A 7,500-nucleotide genomic window follows, 5' to 3' on the forward strand; every position below is an offset into this window, starting at 1 on the left:
CATACAAACAAACAAACACACACACACACGAATATACATATGTGTGTGAACAACCATGTATCATTGTTCGTTAATGGGTGTATTTGCTTGTGAGTTAGTGTGCCGACGACTCCATTCTATTTCCGAAAGGAAGCGATCGAGCAACGAAATCCTTAATCCCAGAATTGCGTAATTCACCCAGCCTCCTGCGCCCTAGCCATCCGCAATTACACTCTTCAAAACGACACTAAACGTTCGCAACCCCATAAATACCCAAGTGCGCACGCATGGTGGGTGAAACGCATAATCACTCTTAAAAACAAACAAAACCATAGCATTTCCAAGAGAATCGCCGGTTGCACGCAGCACACGAAAGCGGGCGCCGGTTGCATCACCCAAGTGCAGCCAAAACCGATGTGATGGTTGCCGATGAAGAGCATCGGACCCGCGACGCGTACAAAAACTTGAACACCTACATAACCAACGTTGTTTTAACATAACTAGTTTGTCCGTAGAACAACTTGTTCAAAAGTAAGAACTATGCACCTAACTCCATACGGCAAGGGAAGCAAGCACACTGGCTAACACTTTTATAAGCTTCTTAAGGTACAGGATATTGGACAAACCGGACACTTACAATTATACTAGATTTCTTTTCACTGGAATTCAAAGCAAAGCAAAGAATAGTAACTTGAACAAAGAAAGGGAAAAACCTTGTGATAATTATGGTCGTAAAACAAATACTTAGAAGGTAGGACAAACACTAATGTTCATAATGGCTCTAAAACAAATACCTAAAGTAAAGGTACACTCATAAACTGCTATCTTATGCGTCATCTGTTCTTGGCATTACACAGTTCAAGATGGTAAGACCTTTATAGCTTTAAATATCGCAATTTCACATCGAAATTCTTCAATCTATCTCTGTATCCAGTCGCAGATCGCCATTAATATTATTCATCCTTACCTACGCAATTTTTCAGAGCCTTATACATCAAATAAGTTGTCTTAAAACGGATTCGATACGAAGGAAGATCCGCACAAAACTGGATACGCTCCAGACAACAAAACGCGAACAAAAAGCGTGTCCTCCAAAATGTCAAGTGAAGGGAAGGTGTCGGACACCCTCCTAACCCCCCCCCCTCCCGCTTACCCATCCCGTTATTTCGAATCATCTTCTTTTATTGTTCATTCTGCTTATCGTATGCTTCCTTTGTCTTTTTTATTATTTTTTTTTCTTCTTTTCCTTTCTCTGTGATATATATGTTTTGTGATTCTTCCATTCCTTTTTCGAACTATTTACTGATTTCCCTTACTAACTTGCTACTTATTTTGTTCATTGTTTTAATCTATTTTTTATCCAATCTATTTGCATTTACATGAATCTCAGTTTGACTCATTTCTATTTACTCATATTTTTTTTTTTACTAAACTCACCTCCTCAGCATTCCCCAGTGCAGACTAGTTATGGACGCCATTTCAAACTCACTTTCACAAAAAAAAAAAAAAAAAAAAAGAAAAAAACTATAAAACAATGAGGCAATCCGGGTAAATCCAGATTCTCTCTCTAGTCGAAAGCAATATTTCAAAAGGCATTTCCGGTTGGGAAACGCATGCAACGAAGAAGAAAGACGCGAAAAAAATAGAAAAACCACCTTCAACTCTTGCCAGCCATGACCTCATAACTGCACTCCTACACTTGTGACCTCAGGTTGTTCAGGTTTGACCTTTTGCCGGAGCGTATATTTCTGAAACGTGACTGTGTGGGGATTTTTTTCTTTTTAAGGTTCCAAGGAGGAAATTACCTGATGGATAGCTATGGCGTTTTTTTTGTGTTTGCGTGATTTGTGAAAGACTGTATTTTAAAGACTATTTTTATATGGTATTCCCTTACATATCATTATTTTCCCACGTAGCTGTGAATTATATGGTAAAGTGTGTTTCACTCTGTCGACCAGGAAATACGAAACCCTCATTAACGGGCGTATGTGCTGCCGTAGCATAATTGTTTAATTGGCGTGACATACTGCCGCGTCCGTTGCAGGGGAAGCATTATTAATAATGTGTAAAAAAGAGGGCGAGTTAAAAGGAAAAAAAGAAAGAAAGAAAGAAAGAAAAAAACAGTAAGATGCTAGTGTTTATTTTCTGTTGCTTCCCGACAATGCGATGTTTGAGAACAGGGGAAGCTCATGATTACGCTAACTCTAATTAATTAGGACGCCAGTTAGCATGCCGGCGAGTAGTTAGTGCTTCCACTACCCTAACTGCCAAGTCCCAGTGCGCAACCCCGATGCAATGCACGCCGCACGTACGTACGCCTGCACGCACAGACAGGTCAGGCCACGCCCAGAAGTGACGTCACTTACCCAACCCTGTCCGAGCGACTCCCTCGGATTCTAACCTCACCTGCTCCCCTGAGGGTCAGCGACCGACTGTGACACCAGCCTGAATGCCACGGGGCTCTTATTAGTGCCAATGTTTCTCCGCATGACTGGGAGGATGCCACAACCCTGATGCAAGACTGAAGCCACGCTGCAAGCACCTCTCTGATGCTGGCAGCTTCAGGAGCTAATTTTGGTTGCGAGTAGCGTTGATATGAACAGTTAATAGCAAATCGTTTCCCGAATGTTCAATAAATGTTCCTGATATAGAGGCCAAGTCACGTCGATGGATGTCGAGAACCGGTCGACGTGAGAGAAAGAGTCATGTGTTATATATACAATCATGAATATTAATGATAAACAGTGTACGTGCTTTCGAATGAACGTTTATTTGGACACGAGTGAGTTTCCTGTCGAGCCCGATTCGACTAGAACAAAGCCGTGAGACACATTCGCTTTGCTTCCGGTTAACGAGGCTAAAAATATAGTTGTGTTTGTTGCTTTCTTGAGAAATGTGATTAATGTACTCGCTTCTTGTTTTCACTACTGGTAGAACTCAATAGTAAGTGTTTCCGTATGTTCAATGTCGTAACATCACAGGTATGTAAAAGTATATCGATCTCATACTTTAAAGCACACGCATACCACACTCTCAGACACACACAATAACATTAATTAGCTCTCTAACTGTCACGTAATTATCGTAGCAGTTACGTGATCATATGCACGTATGTTGATCTTTCATTTTTTATGACTTTTAATATCACATAATCACACAGGACAAACTGCCACATACAATCGTGCTGTACGAAGCTGCCCACACATACCACATGCAAGTTCACTTCGCCGAGTTCGCCCAGCAAGGATATCCCGGTTCTCGCCCCCCCCCCTCCCATCCCTCTCCCCCTGCTTCTCCTCCTGCCCCTCCCCCTGCTCTCCTCACTCTCCCTTCCCACCTGCCCTCTTCTTCCCTCTCCCTTCCCTTTGCGACGCGTTTTCTCTCCTAATCGAGAATGCATATCCCTTGGATTACGAACAGAATGCGAAGTATGGTAGTAATGCTTCGTCCTCCACCTCCTCCTCTCCCTCTCCTTCCCTCCGTTCTATTCCTCAAAGGCAACATACTCCGACAGGAACCTCATTTTCTTCGACCTCTTCCCTACCTTCCCCCCCCCCCCCCAATTCACCCTCTCCTCACCCCCGCCGAGCCCTCTGTGCGTCAGCCCGAGCCCTGGACCGGAGGGCTGACTCACCAGCTGACGTTCAAGGCCAGCGTCCACACCGCGCTCATGCTACAGGACACGGAGCAACAAGACCGGAGAGATCCCGGGGCCCGCGTTGAGATCACAGCGGAGCGGCTGGTGTGCGTGTTGCAAAAGGGCTGCAGAGTCCTTTAGACGGCCGGCGTGCAACATTGTCGAGGCTTCCGAGACTGAGGCGAAGGCGCAGGTGAGGCACACTTGGAGAGGTGCGGGCGGGTAGGGGGGGGGGGGGAGGCGCACCGTCGCTTGGTGAAGGGAACTACTTGTTTCTGGCTCGTTCCTGCTCGAGAGAAGTCGTCAAGCGGTGAAAGTCAGCGCAGCAACAACAGCACTGCACATTCAAGGGAAAGGGACATCTGTGGCAGAATAATGATACGTGGGAAGTCGATATCATGTCTCCTTCCCCCCTTTTATTTATTGCTCAACTCTTCCATGTTGGAGCTACTGGTTAAACGTGTAGGTTCCCATGACCGTCTTTTCAAGAGAGTGGCCTCGTGCTTGTGCTTTGCTTCCTCCCTCATTTGTCAGTCTTTTGCGTGCAACTCGTGGGACGCGCTCATTACGTCGGGGACCTCACCTTCAGAATCCTTTCAATGAGGAAAAGAAAATCTTGGTAGCTTTTTGTGAGTTTGTGTCGTTTGCGTTGAAACTTTTTTCCTGTTCTTTTTTATTGGATAATTGCACTATATGAATTATGTGCCTCTCTCTTTGCATTTATATGATTCCTTGTTTGATTGTTTACTTGAAATGCATTTGCACAATGCGATACCGGTGTTTCAATATACAAGCTATCTATTTCATTCCATTCTCTCCCTGTTCCTGTTTCTCTCTCTCTCTCGCTCTTTATCAGTCAGTCTTTCTATTTATCGTTCTATCTATCCATCTATCTGTCAATCGTTCTATCTATCCATCTATCTGTCAATCGTTCTATCTATCTATCTATCTATTTGTCTGTCTATCTATCTAACGCTATAGCTGCATCTCTCAAAATTATTAACCTTACCATTACCAAACATCCTCATCCAAATCCTCACACTCATCCTCATACATCCTCAATATCAGACACCGACCAATACCACCCCCGTTGAACTGCGCTCAGTGAACCAGCGGAAGAATATCGACACGCTCTTGCTGCCAGGTCACTTTTGCTCTTCAGTTCTCAGGGAAGTCACGTAACTGCTGTGAACTGGGATAAAGACGCGAGTAAAAAAGAAGATGGAATGACGGTGTTCCGTTTTCTATGTTGGTACAAGAGCTCTTGTTTTCTATTCATTTTTTTTTTTTTTTTTTTTTTTTGGGGGGGGGGGTTTTTTTTTTTTTTTTTTTTTTTTTTTTTTTTTTTTTTTTTTTTTTTTGTTTTTTTTGTTGGTTGGGGTGGGGGAGGTCCTCGCTGTGATTACGTGGGGGTGCGGGGTAATATTGTAAAGAGATGATTCATTAACTGAGGTAGATATTTTTCTTCATTTATATAAAACACTATTTATTAGGATGTAAGTATGGATTAAACAGGCTCTCTTGTGTTTGTGTGGTATGCATTATTTATTTTTTATTTCTGCACGCACACATGCATACATACACATAAACAACTCTATATTTTGGTGCTTCTACGTGTACGAAAATGCATTGAAAACAAATTCCAAGACCAGATCGAAAAATAAGGAAAAAAAAAGACTTTAACCATAATGTAGACAGACAGGATGAATTGCAAAAGCACTGGTCTGAAAATAAACACGTTGCAAAAAGCAGAATTGCAAAAATGCACCACCCAGGATCAACCTGAGCTGCTTTGCGAAAAAAGACAGTCGAGCAGCTAGAAGATTTTACAAAATCCTATCATACTAGTCACGCATCAACTAGCAGAAGAAGACGAAGAAGAAGAAGTAGGAAGAAAAAGAAGACAAAGAGAAAGTGATGATGAAAAAGAGGAGGAAAAAAGAAAAAAACGAAAAACAAGCAGGAAGAGAAAATGAAAAGAGTTATAAAAATAAAGAAAAGAAGGAAATGACGAAAGGAAAAAAAAAAAAAAATGTCGCGACAGAAGAAGAAGGAAAAGAAATAATGAAATAAATATGAGGATGAAGAAAAAGAGGAAGAAACACGCAGAAGAAGAAGAAACTAACTCTTTCCCTACGCTTAAACCTCGTACATTCGTAAAAGTGGAGAGACTGAATCAAGCTTGGCAGTGACACGGCGGAAGACCTGCGGATAAGCCGGTCTCTTGTTTCATTTCGTTTTCCTTCTTCTCTCTTTCTCTCTTTGCATTTCTTCTCTTTCTTCAATCCCTTCTCTCTCTCTCTCTCTCTCTCTCTCCCTCTCTCTCTCGCTCTCTTTCTCTCTCTCTCTCTCTCTATCTCTATCTCTCTCTCTCTCTATATATATATATATATATCTCTCTCTCTATATATATATATATATATATATATATATATATATATATATATATATATATATATCTGCATTTTTTTCATTCTTCTCTTTTCCTCCCTATTCCCTTCTGCTTCTCTCCTCTCTCTCTCGGTCTCCTCTCCTAGTCTATTTTTATCTTATCTCCCCTCTTCTATGTTATCTCTCTTATCATTCCTATCTCTTTCCTCTCCTAGTCAATTCTCTCTTATCTCCCCACTTCTATGCTATCTCTCTTATCATTTCACCTTCTTCTCCCCCTCAATCCTCTCTCCTTCACCTCTCACCCAATCATCCTTATCCCTTCCTGCCATCTCTCCATCTCCACTATATCTCCCTCCTCTTCCTTCGTCATCTCCATCTATCTTCCTTCCTCAAGAATAGTCATTACTGACGCTAACAGGACGTGACATGAAGGCAGCATGTCCGCCAATCACTGTGTTCATGACACGTCAAGAAGTGACAAAATAATAAGGAGATGATGATGATGAGGAGGAGGAAGGATAAAAAGAAGAAGAAGAAGGGGGAGTAGGAGAAGAGGGAGAGGGAGAGGAAGAAGAACAAGAAGGAGAAGATGAAGAAGAAGGAGAGGAAGAGGAAGAAGATGTAGTAGAAGAAGAAGAGGAAAAAGAAAAAGAAGGAGAATAAGAGAAAGAAGAGGAAGAGGAGGAAGAAGAAGAAGTGGATGAGAAAGAATATGAAGAAAAAGAAAAGGAAAGAAAAAAAGAAAAGGAAGACGAAAAGTAAAAACAAACAAACAAACAAAAAAAACAGCTGGGAAGGAAATGCTGAAAATGGTTCCGTGTTTATACATCTATATTCTATATATCAATAAATATCGCATGAATCGAAGTGAACAGGAATTCTGAGAAACGAAAGGAAGCAAGAAAAGAATACCAGAAGGGATTGGAAAGAATGAAGATAACAATCACGATAAAGATTAGGATTTGGAACATCCTACACCAAACCTTGAACGAAAATACATCTCTCAGAATGCAACTCAACCGAACAAAATCCAGCCAAAGAATTCATTCCCAAGGTTGAAATGCAACAATCTCTTTTAGTGAAGAAAATACAGCTGGTAGGAATGACAATGGGAATTATAGATAATGACGCACATGATGGTCGGTGAGCCAAATTACGTGATCATGATAAAATATGTGAAGAGAGTGGTGTTGGAATAAAGCTGTTCGAGTGGAATGATAGATATATACTTGATAAATAGATAGATAGGGAGAAATAGAGAGAGAGAGATAGAGGGAGAGATAGATAGATAGAGATAGAGATAGATAGCGAGAGAGATAGATAGATATAGAGATAGATAGCGAGAGAGAGAGATAGAGAGAGATAGAGAGATAGAGAGAGAGAGAGAGAGAGAGAGAGAGAGAGAGAGAGAGAGAGAGAGAGAGAGAGAGAGAGAGAGAGAGAGAGAGAGAGAGAGAGAGAGAGAGGGATAGAGAGAGAGAAAGGAAGGA

The 7,500-nt window shown here is 41.6% G+C and overlaps 1 protein-coding gene across 2 annotated transcripts in view; it reads left to right on the forward strand.

Annotated features, from left to right (window-relative positions):
- Nucleotides 1-7,500, forward strand: part of LOC122263625 (carbohydrate sulfotransferase 5) — a 47,634-nt gene that overhangs the window by 22,204 nt on the left and 17,930 nt on the right. Inside the window, exon 1 of one of the 2 annotated variants that reach the window (XM_043032150.2) lies at nt 1-3,809. This exon is cut by the window's left edge and continues 529 nt beyond it. The exons of the other annotated variant lie outside the window; for it this stretch is intronic. The gene's annotated coding sequence lies outside the window, so the exon portion shown is untranslated. The remainder of the gene's footprint in view (nt 3,810-7,500) is intronic. 2 annotated transcript variants of the gene reach the window in all.

This window comes from Penaeus japonicus, unplaced genomic scaffold (assembly GCF_977035675.1).
Source record: "Penaeus japonicus unplaced genomic scaffold, GWHDUDI00000001_assembly GWHDUDI00000001, whole genome shotgun sequence".
In the NCBI taxonomy this organism is placed as follows: Eukaryota; Metazoa; Arthropoda; class Malacostraca; order Decapoda; family Penaeidae; genus Penaeus; species Penaeus japonicus.